Genomic DNA, 10,453 nt, shown 5'->3' with positions numbered 1-10,453 from the left:
CTGTCTGAATTAACTGTCTAACACTGTCAGTGGGGTGTTGAATCTCCCACTATTATTGTGTGGTTATCTAAGTCTCTTTGTAGATCTCTAAGAACTCATCTTGTGAATCTGGGTGCTCCAATGCTGGGTGAATATATATTTAGAATAGTTCAGTCTTGCTGAGTTGAACCCTTTATCATCATGTAATGTCCTTCTCTTTTTTTGTTTTATCATTGTTGGCTTAAAGTCTGTTTTATCTGATATAAGAATACCAACCCCAGCTCTTTTTGTTTTCTTTTTGCCTGATAGGCCTTTTCTCATCCCTTTACATTGAGACTGTGAGAATTATTACATGTGACATGGGTCTCTTGAAGACAGAAAATAGTTGGGTCTTGCAACTTTATCTAATTTGCCACTCTATGCCTTCTAAGTGGGGCATTTAGCCCATTTATATTCAAGGTTAATAATGATATGTGAGGATTTGATTCTGCCATCATGTTGTTAACTGGTTGCTGTGTAGACTGGATTGTATAGCTGCTTTGTAGTGTCACTGAGCTATGTAACTTAAGTGTATTTTTGTGGTGACAGGTATCTTCATTTCATTTCCATGTTCTGCACTCCCTTAAGGACCTCTTGTAAGACAGGTGTAGTGGTAATAAGTTCCTTTAACATTTGCTTATCTAAAAAGGATTTTATTTATCCTTTGCTTATGAAGCTTTGATGGGATATAAAATTTTGGTTGAAATTTCCTTAAGATGCTGAAAATAGGGTTCCAATCTCTCTAGCTTGTAAGGTTTCTGATGAAAGCTCTGTTGTTAGTCTGATGGGGTTCCCTTTGCATGTGATATTCCCCTTCTCTCTAACTGTCTTTCATTCTGATACCAAAACCTGGCAGAGACAGTGAAAAAAATAAAACTTCAGGCCAATATTCCTGATGAATATAGATGTAAAAATCCTCTATAAAATACTAGCAAAGCAAATCCAGCAGTACATCAAAAAGTTAACACACCAAGATCAAGTAGGCTTTATTCCTGGGATGCAAGGTTATTCCGACATACACAAATCAATAAATGTGATCGATCACATAAACCGAATTAAAATAAAACCACATTATCATCTCAATAGATACAAAAATAGCTTTAAGTAAAATTCAACATCATCTCATATTTAAAACCCTCAACTAATTAGGCATCTATGAAACATACCTCAAAATAATACAAGCCATTTATGACAGACCTACACCCAACATCATACTGAATGGACAAAAGCTGAAAGCATTTGTCTTGAGAACTGGATCAAGATAAGGATGATCACTCTTACCATTCCTATTCAACATAGTACTAGAAGTTCTAGGAGAAGCAAACAGGCAAGAGAAACAAATAAAAGGCATTCAAATAAGAAGAGAGGAAGTCAAACTCTCTCTTCCCAGATAATATCATTCTAGAAATCATGACCTAGAAAATGATGACCTGGAAAATCCCATGTGCTCCACCAAAAGGCCACTGCAACTGAAAAATAACTCCAATAAAGTTTCAGGATAAAAAAAAAATCAATAGCACTCTCATATACCAATAACATCCAAGCTGAGAACCAAATCAAGAATGGAATTCAATTACAGTAGCCACAAAAAGAATAAAATACCTCAGAATGAAGCTAACCAAAGAGGTGAAAGATCTCTGCAATGAGAATTATAAAACATTACGGAAAGAAATCAGACAGCACACAAATGGTAAAACATTCCATGCTCATGGATAGAGAAATCAATCCTGTAAAATAGTTATATTGCCCAAAGACATTTACAGATTCAATACCTTTCCTATCAAAATACCAAGGTCATTTTCCACATAATTAGAAAAAAAAACTATTCTAAAATTAATATGGAACCAAAATGGAGCCCAAACACCCAAAGCAATCCTAAGTAGAAAGAACAAAGCCAGAAGCATCACACTGCCTAACTTCCAGCTATACTTCAAGGCTACAATAACTAAAAGAGCATGATACTGGTACAAAAACAGACACATAGATCAATGGATCAGGATAGAGAACCAGAAATACAGCCACACACCTACAACCAGCCGATCTTCAACAGAGTCCACAATGACAAGCAATGGGGGAAATGACTTCCTGTGCAATAAATGATAATAGGATAACTAGTGGCCATAAGCACATTATTAAAACTGGACCACTCCCTTTTACTATATGTAAAAATTAACTCAAGATGGATTAGACACTATAAAATCCTAGACAAAACCTATGAAATACCCCTTCTCAACATTAGCCTGGGCAATGAATGTATGACCAAGTCCCCAAAACCCATTGAAGCAAAAACAAAAATTGACAAGCAGGACCTAATTAAACTAAAGAGTTCTGCACAGGAAAAGTGGCTATCAACAGAGTAAACAGAGAACCTATAGAAAGGGAGAAAATAGTCACAAACTATGCATCCAGCAAAGGTCTAATATCCAGAATCTTTAAGGATCTTAAATAATTCAACAAGCAACCCCCATTTAAAAAAAAAAGCAAAGGTAATGAACAGACAGTTCTCAAAAGAAGACATACATGCAGCCAACGAATGTGTTAAAAAATTCTTAACATCACTAATTATTAGAAAAATGCAAATCAAAAACAAAATAAGATACTATCTCCCACTAGTCAGAGTTATTAAAAACTCAAAAGGTAACCATGTTGGCAAGGAGGAGAAAATGAAACACTTATACACTGCTAGTAAAACATAAATTAGTTTAGCCACTGTGGAAAGCAGTTTGGAGGTTTCTCAAAGAACCTAAAGCAGAGTTACCATTTGACCTAGAAGTCTTATTACTGGGTATATAACCAAAGGAAAATATATCATTCTGCCAAAAAGACACATGCTCTTGTATGTTCATTGCAGCACTATTCACAATAGTAAAAACATGGAGTCAACCTAGATGCCCATTAACAATAGACTGAATTGTTTTAAAAAATGTGGCACATATACACTGTGGAATACTATGCAGCCATAAAAAGAAAAGAAATGTCCTTTGCAGAAACACGAATGCAGCTGAATGCTGTTATCCTAAGTGAATTAACACAAGAACAGAAAAAAAAAGACCACATGTTCTCACTTATAAGCAGGAGCTAAACATTGAGTAAACATGGAAATAAAGATGATAGCAATAGATGCTGGGGACGCTAGAAGGGGAAGGGTGGGAGAGAGTTGTAAGACGAAAAACTACCTATCACGTACCATGTTCACTACCTGGGTGATGGGGTTATTCATATGCCAGTCCTCAGCGACATGCAATTTACTCATATAACAAGCCTGCACGTGTACCCCAAAACCTAAAAGTTAAAAAAAAAAAAAAAAAAACAATGCTCAGTACAACAATTAAGTATCAACACTGTCTAGAGTTTCCACAGGTGATTTTAATGTGCAGCCATGGTTTAGAACTAGTACTGAGAAGTTTGAAAAAAAAAAATTCAATTCCAAAGTCAACAGTTGTTCGATTATTCTTCTGTGTAAGCGCCTGCCCAGTCAATGAGAAGAGTGTTTGAGAATGAACAGTGCCTGCCTTGCATAACAAAGAGTATAAGGTTGTCTTCCAAAGAAAGTTTGGACATTTCTCTGTAAACCTTCCCTTAGTCTGTTACATGGTGGGTATATGTCTATAAACTGGAGTAGCCTCTGCTTACTTTCTGAGTCCACCAGATCAGATATGATTGCTGTTTATTTGTGAAGTGCTGTGAAGTGCAGCTTATTACAAATTCTAAGAATTGTATTATTGTTTTTCTTGTTCTGCCACATTCTGGAATGTACAGTTAATGGTGTGTAAACAGAACAGCTGAAATGTAACTGTTAACTTACAGAAGCAAAATCCCATTTGCTTTCTCTTCTCAACACTTTGTACTGGCTTGCCTGTAATAATAGCAAAGCTTAAAATGGTGGATTTGAAATTAGATGCTCTAGTAATAAAGCTCTTTTGCCATTTTAAATTTTAAATGATTGAGGTGACAGAATGCTAGAATAGCTCTCTAAAGAACCTTAAAATGTACTAAAACTATCAATAAGAAATCAATAAGAAAAATAGATAATCTAATAGGAAAATAAAGTTCAAATATTTTGAACAGGTACTTCACAGAGAAAGTTATCCAAATAATATGTAAATAAATACTCAACTTCATTAGTCTGCAGGGAAATGAAAATTCAAAACCCAATGTGATTTCTGTACACATCAATAAGAATGAGCAAAAGAAAATATATAGACAATACCAAATATTGACAACTAGACTGTCATAACTGCTGGTAAGTGTGTAAATTCATACAGCCACCTTGGAAAACTATTACAAAGCCGAACATACATACCTTCAGTGACTCAGCAATACGAACCCCTAAGACGTGGTCATATGTAATCCCCATAACCCAACCATTTCACTCCTAAGGAATTCCCCAATGAAACTTTTTTCTAAACATGAGCAAGAATGTTTAAAACAGCCTAGTAATAATAACTAAAATCTAAAAAATAACCCAAATATCCTTCAAGAGTAGGGTAGATGAATGTATTATGTATATTTGTACAATGGAATACTATCAACAATGATATAGACCTACCTATAAACTACACATAGCAAAACAGATAAATCTAACAAACAGAATAATGAGTGGAAGAAGCCAGATACAGAATCCTGCATGCCCTGTGATTTCAGTTATATGAAGTTCGAAAACAGACAAAACTAGTTGACAATGTTATAAGTCAGAATAGGGCTTGTCCTTGGGAAATAATTGGGGGATGGTGACTGGGAGGGTGCAAATGGGATTTTTGAGGTTTGGCAATTTTCTACTCATTTTATGTTAAACAGGCTGTATTGTAATGATGAATATTTTACATATATAATTCTGCAATTAAAAGTTCATTTAAAGATGGTTAGGATATTTTTATTCTATAACTGTGAACAATTATACAAAGCTAATTTATTTATAGTTTAGAGGGCAGGGAGGGGAGAGAACTACACTTGAAAAGTTGAACACTGTCTCAAAGCTTCTGAAACTGACGTCATTATTGTTTTATTCAACAAAGACTTGTAAATATTAAATATGAACGTATTTAGGCAATCTTGTAAAATAGATATTAATGTTGTTCTTATGTCAGCGATGAGAAACCAAGGATTGGAGAGGTTAAAAAAACTTACCCAAGTCAATGAATAATAGAAACTAGTTTTAAATCCAGAGGTCTGGCTTGGGGAGGTGAGTAAGAGACATTATCTTAATCACTTCACCATGGTTCTCCAACACTTTGGTGAGAACCCTTCTATGCTCTTAAAAGTTATTCAGAACTTCAAAGAATTTTTTATTTACGTAGGTTATGTTTATCGATATTTACAATATTAACATTAAAAAAGAAAAACTTAATTTAAGATTATACAACCATTAGGCATCAGAGGAATGATGTCATCACACTTCATGTCACCTCCAAAAAACTCCACTGTGTATGCATGAGGTAATGACAGTGAAAAAGTCAAGTAATGTCCTATTATGAAAATAGTTTTGATTTCAAATATTCTAGGATAGACTGAGAACCACCGCATATACTATGCTGCCTCTCTATTAATAAGAAGAAAATGAACATCTGATGATGAGAAAGAGACAATGTGGTAGCAACTTATCACAGCTCAGACATCACAGTGTAAATTAAGCCCACGCTTTTAGGAATACAGGATAGAAGCAGACAATTTAGATTTAAATTCGAACACTACAACTTTTTCTCAAGGAAAATTATTTCATCTGAGTGTCTTTCAACTGAACAATGAAAAGAGCAACACCTACTTCCTGTAGCTATTGTTGCAATTAAATGGCATACAAACTGGATGAAAATGCCCCCATAATGTCCAATATAAAATAGGAATTCCACAAACATTTGTGAAATTTCTGTGTCACTTCACCTCCATGTGGAATAAACAAAGAAAAATAAAACTTCAAGGAAGAGCCTTTATCTGCTTTTCTTAACAGCTCAACAATGTTAAATGATTCAAATTGGTCTCATTGCAATACTTCCAACTTTTGTGCCTGACCCTATGTTCCCTGGAAGATAATGACTCTGAGAAATTATTCTTTGGATTGTTTCACCTTTGCTAAAATTTATCCAACACTCTTATTAGAAAAGTTAAGGCATCATTTCAATGTTGGGAATCCCAAGTGTCTCCAAGTTTCTCAAGAATTATAATGGAATTTCTAAACAAATCTACTTTATTTTTTAGAACAACTACATATTCTAAGCATAATTAGAAAGATGTGTGCAGAAGGCAAAGAGGTAATGTATGATATCACGAAACAAAATAAATAATGAAAAGTCTTGAAAATTATTTCTTTAAACTCAAGGTCTATCAACTTTTTCTGTAAAGGACCAGAGAGTAAATATTTTAGGCTTTGTGGGCCACATTGTCTCTGTCACAATTAACTCTGCCATAGTGCAAAAGTAGCCATAGGCAATATTTAAATGAAAAGGCATAGCTGTGTTCTAATTAAACCTTTATTTACAATAACCTGCTGTGGGGCACATTTGGCCTATGGTTCCTTGTTTGCTGACCCCTCATTTAGATGACAAAGCCAAGTGAAATGATTGTTTTTAAATGATACTCTATTCCTCAATTCCTCCAGGGGTGTTTTAAAATGGCCTGGGAAAATACCATGACAACTGAATCCAAACCAACTTGGGCCTCTAATGTTGGACAGCCTTTCTTCCAGCCCTGGGCTAATTAAGGACTTGTTTCTCTTCCACGTAAACCCATGGCAATTCCACAAGGATGAGGGAGGCACTGTATTTCCATTCATCTTCTAGTGTTATCACAGCTGTGCCATTCCTGTCAGCAAAACTTGGGGGCTGTCAGCATTTTCATTATAATGTCAGCATCTCAGGAGGTTATAAATCTGCCTAAGATAGCCTGAGCTAAAACTTACCATAACAGCTTCTAGACCAAAGATGAGCAGCTAGCTCAACAAAATTAAGTTCATACTGAAAGGTAGGCCAAAAAGTTATCCTTGTAAAGTTCAAAAAAAATTTTGGTTGTGAAGATCCACATGCAACTCAATTTAACAAATATTTATTGAATTGCTACCATAGGTATCCTTTGTTATTTTATCTGTCCCATTTTACTTCCCTCTGGGAAGCGCATCTCCCCCGGTTCACATCAGCCTCTAATGAGGCTCTTGATGAAGGAGTCTTGCTTTGCCTTCCCCCAGAGTGGCTCATACGACCAATGGAGTCAATGAGACTATCCCATTTCCCTAGGCACAGAATTCCCTAGACATCTGGGACTGTTTCCATTTTTAGGGTTTTTATGGCTGTTGGGAACAAAATGATCTCTCTTCTCTTCTTCTGTACTATTTCTAAAGTGGACACATAAGCCTGAAGCTTCTGTGTGTGATGAATTTGAGGGACCCATGGGACATCCTTTTGACCATAATTAGTAGGCAGTTGAATTCACAAGTCTGACCATCCAAAAAGAGTTTGAGGATGCAGCTATGGATATGGAAGTCATTGGTGTGCTTCAAATAACAGTTTGAAGCAAATTCTGGGATCCTACAGTTCTCTGGAACATAGTTTAGTAATACTAAAAACACAACTAGAAAGTAAAAGCAATCAGTGACTACTCAACAAATATACTGTGCTTCTACTATGTGCTTCACTCTGGGCTAGGTGCTAAGAATATAAATGAGTGACAGTGATGGATAGGACTGATAAGCAGGTACTAATTCAAAGCACTTAACAGCTGAGGTCTCCTTTCCCCTTGAGATGTAGGTAATATGATGTTATAGCCCCATACCATAACCCATGGAAGTCTAAAGCCCTCCTGAAAATTTCTGTGAAATCCCAAGGGCTAAAATTTTCTAGTCACCTCTCTCTCCAGGTTCCTCCTTTCACATATGCTGTTTCCATTCCCTACTGCATCTGCCTACATTGGAGACACATTTATAAACCCGAAGCCCAGGTATTGCCCATTTATTGGGCATGTGTTTGTGACTTGTTAATATACTCTGCATTTGTAAATATCACTCTTTTTTTTATGAGACAAGTTCTCACTCTGTCACCCAGCCTGGAGTGCAATAGCATGATCACAGCTTACTGCAGCCTCAACCTCCCTGATTCAAGTGCTCCTCCTGTCTCAGCCTCCTGGGTAGCTAGGACCACAGGCACAGGTCATCATGCCTGGCTAATTTTTTTGTTTGTTTTTTTAGAGATGAAGTCTCCCCATGTTGCCCAAGCTGCTCCTGAACTCCTGGGCTCAAGCGATCCTCCTGCCTCGGCCTCACAAAATGCTGAGATTACAGGCAGGAGCCACAGCACCCCACCAATAACACACTTTTTCAGCTATGCAATAAACTTCTTGAAAACAGATTATATCACTAGGCCTCAGGCTAACAACAGTACCAATGTCTTTGTTGATAAAGCCTCGTTCTACTCATTCCACTACACTTCACTTTAGAGACCTCACTCTTCTTTGTTTATTGCAAGTAATAGGGAAGCAGCCTGCCCCAGTTGCTAGTTACCCAAACCAACCCAACAAAGCAACCACAGGATTTTATCTTGTGGCAGTACAAATATAAAGGACAAAAAAGGCTGTCAATGCAAAAACATCTGGTGCATTCATTAGGTTAGGCTAAATTGTGGTGACAAATGGGTTCAAAAATGTAAGTAGTACAAACAAAATTGAAGGGTTTTGTTGTTGTTGTTGTTGTTCACAGAACAGTTCAACATAGGTGTTCTTGATTGACTGTGATGCTCTTCCATGTGGTAATTCAGGAATCAAGATTCTTTCTATCTTGTGGCTCCAGAATCCCTTAAGACCTCATCAATCTCTAAATCCAGCTGGCATAAAAATTAAGACAGTGTGGAGGAGGCACACACACTTTCCTAAAAGTCCCGATCCAAAGGTGGCACACATCATATGAATTTAGTTCCATGGACACACTAGAAGTTTAGCCTATCCATATGTGCTGCCAAAATCCAATCACTGTTTAAGGATAGAATGGATGTAGGTGGACAGTTAGGGGGTTCCACCATTCTCAGTTTATCTACTTGAATTAAGAACACCCCAGCACATAAGAGGCTCAGTGTATTCTTTTTTATCCCCTTTATCTATCACTCAGCTTTTTCTCTTATAATCTCAAGTGTTTTTTTTCTATATAACCTCCTCCCAAATATCCCCTAATTCCACCCTCTGCCTTATGGTTATAAGAAGGAAAAAAATCAATAACCTCTCCATCATGATCATGGCTACATTCCTAAGCATTGTTTAAACCAAGTCATGAGTGTCTATTCATTACCTCTACAAACAAAACCCAACCTGCAAAATACTCCCAATCTTACAAGACCACACCCAGAAACTCTTACAAGGAAACTATTCCAAATACATTATCTATCCCAACAACTTCTCCTTTTTCAACAAACTTCTCCTTTCTCCCTAGAGTAGAATTGTCAGTCTCACATGCATTTCTACATACTCAGCTTCTAGTGCCAGGGATGTCACTTTATTAATCAAATTGTCTTCAGTGCTGCTAATTACTCTAACCTGAAAAACTATTATGCATACATTTGGTCAACAAATACTTATTGAGAGCCTACTATGTGCTCAGCAACATGAAAGGCTGGAGGCTTGAGGATGAAGAGAATATAGTTGCAGATCACCAAGAATTTACTGTCTAGTATAGGAGACAGGTTATAAACAGGTATTTATTTATAGAGCCCACTGCTCTAATGAAGCTCTGAACAATTCTTCACAGGATAAGATATAAAGGAAGCACTGAACTCTGCTTGAAGATGCCAGGGAAGTATTATTCCTCAGTATTTATTGAGTCCCCAGTTTGTACTCAGTGCTATGATGGGCAGCATGAAGGCCAGAAAAGAAATAAAATGTTCTATCCTTGCCCTTGATGAGCATATCATCTCTATCCATACAGCAATAATGTTCTCTACAAGGCTGTATAGAGTGTTCCAACTGAATGAAAACGGATATTAATGATGTTGAAGATGAGGTAAGCATCCTGGGGGAGGTCAAGTCATAAAGTGAACCTTGAAAATTTGTTTAAGTCTGGATGAGAGTTGGATGTGGAATGACTGGCTTTGTAGACAAAGAAAATAAATAGAGTGACACGGGGCAGGGAATATAAGCAGTGCGTACCTGAAACAGTAAAGAAAGAATCTTTCAGGAGTGAATGAAGTTAGTAGAAAATAATGGGAGAGAGTGTGGGGGAAGCTGGGCGGAGCCAAACCTTATGAGTTGAGCAGGTGAGATCAGATTTAACGTGTACAAATTAAGAAACTATTGAAGTCTTGTGAGTAAAAACACATTTGACAGAAGCAGTGTATAAAGAGACCTTTGTGACTACAGTAATCTAATCCACTCAATAAAGGTTTGTGAATTTTTAACCTATATAAAAATATAGTTTATATGAAAATATAAGAATATAGTATGTTCTTCACTTTCAAGAGTTAGGAAACAC

The sequence above is a fragment of the Rhinopithecus bieti genome, unplaced genomic scaffold (assembly GCF_001698545.2).
Source record: "Rhinopithecus bieti isolate Rb0 unplaced genomic scaffold, ASM169854v2 scaffold_23460, whole genome shotgun sequence".
Lineage (NCBI taxonomy): Eukaryota > Metazoa > Chordata > Mammalia > Primates > Cercopithecidae > Rhinopithecus > Rhinopithecus bieti.
Note: the sequence above shows the minus strand (reverse complement) of the source record.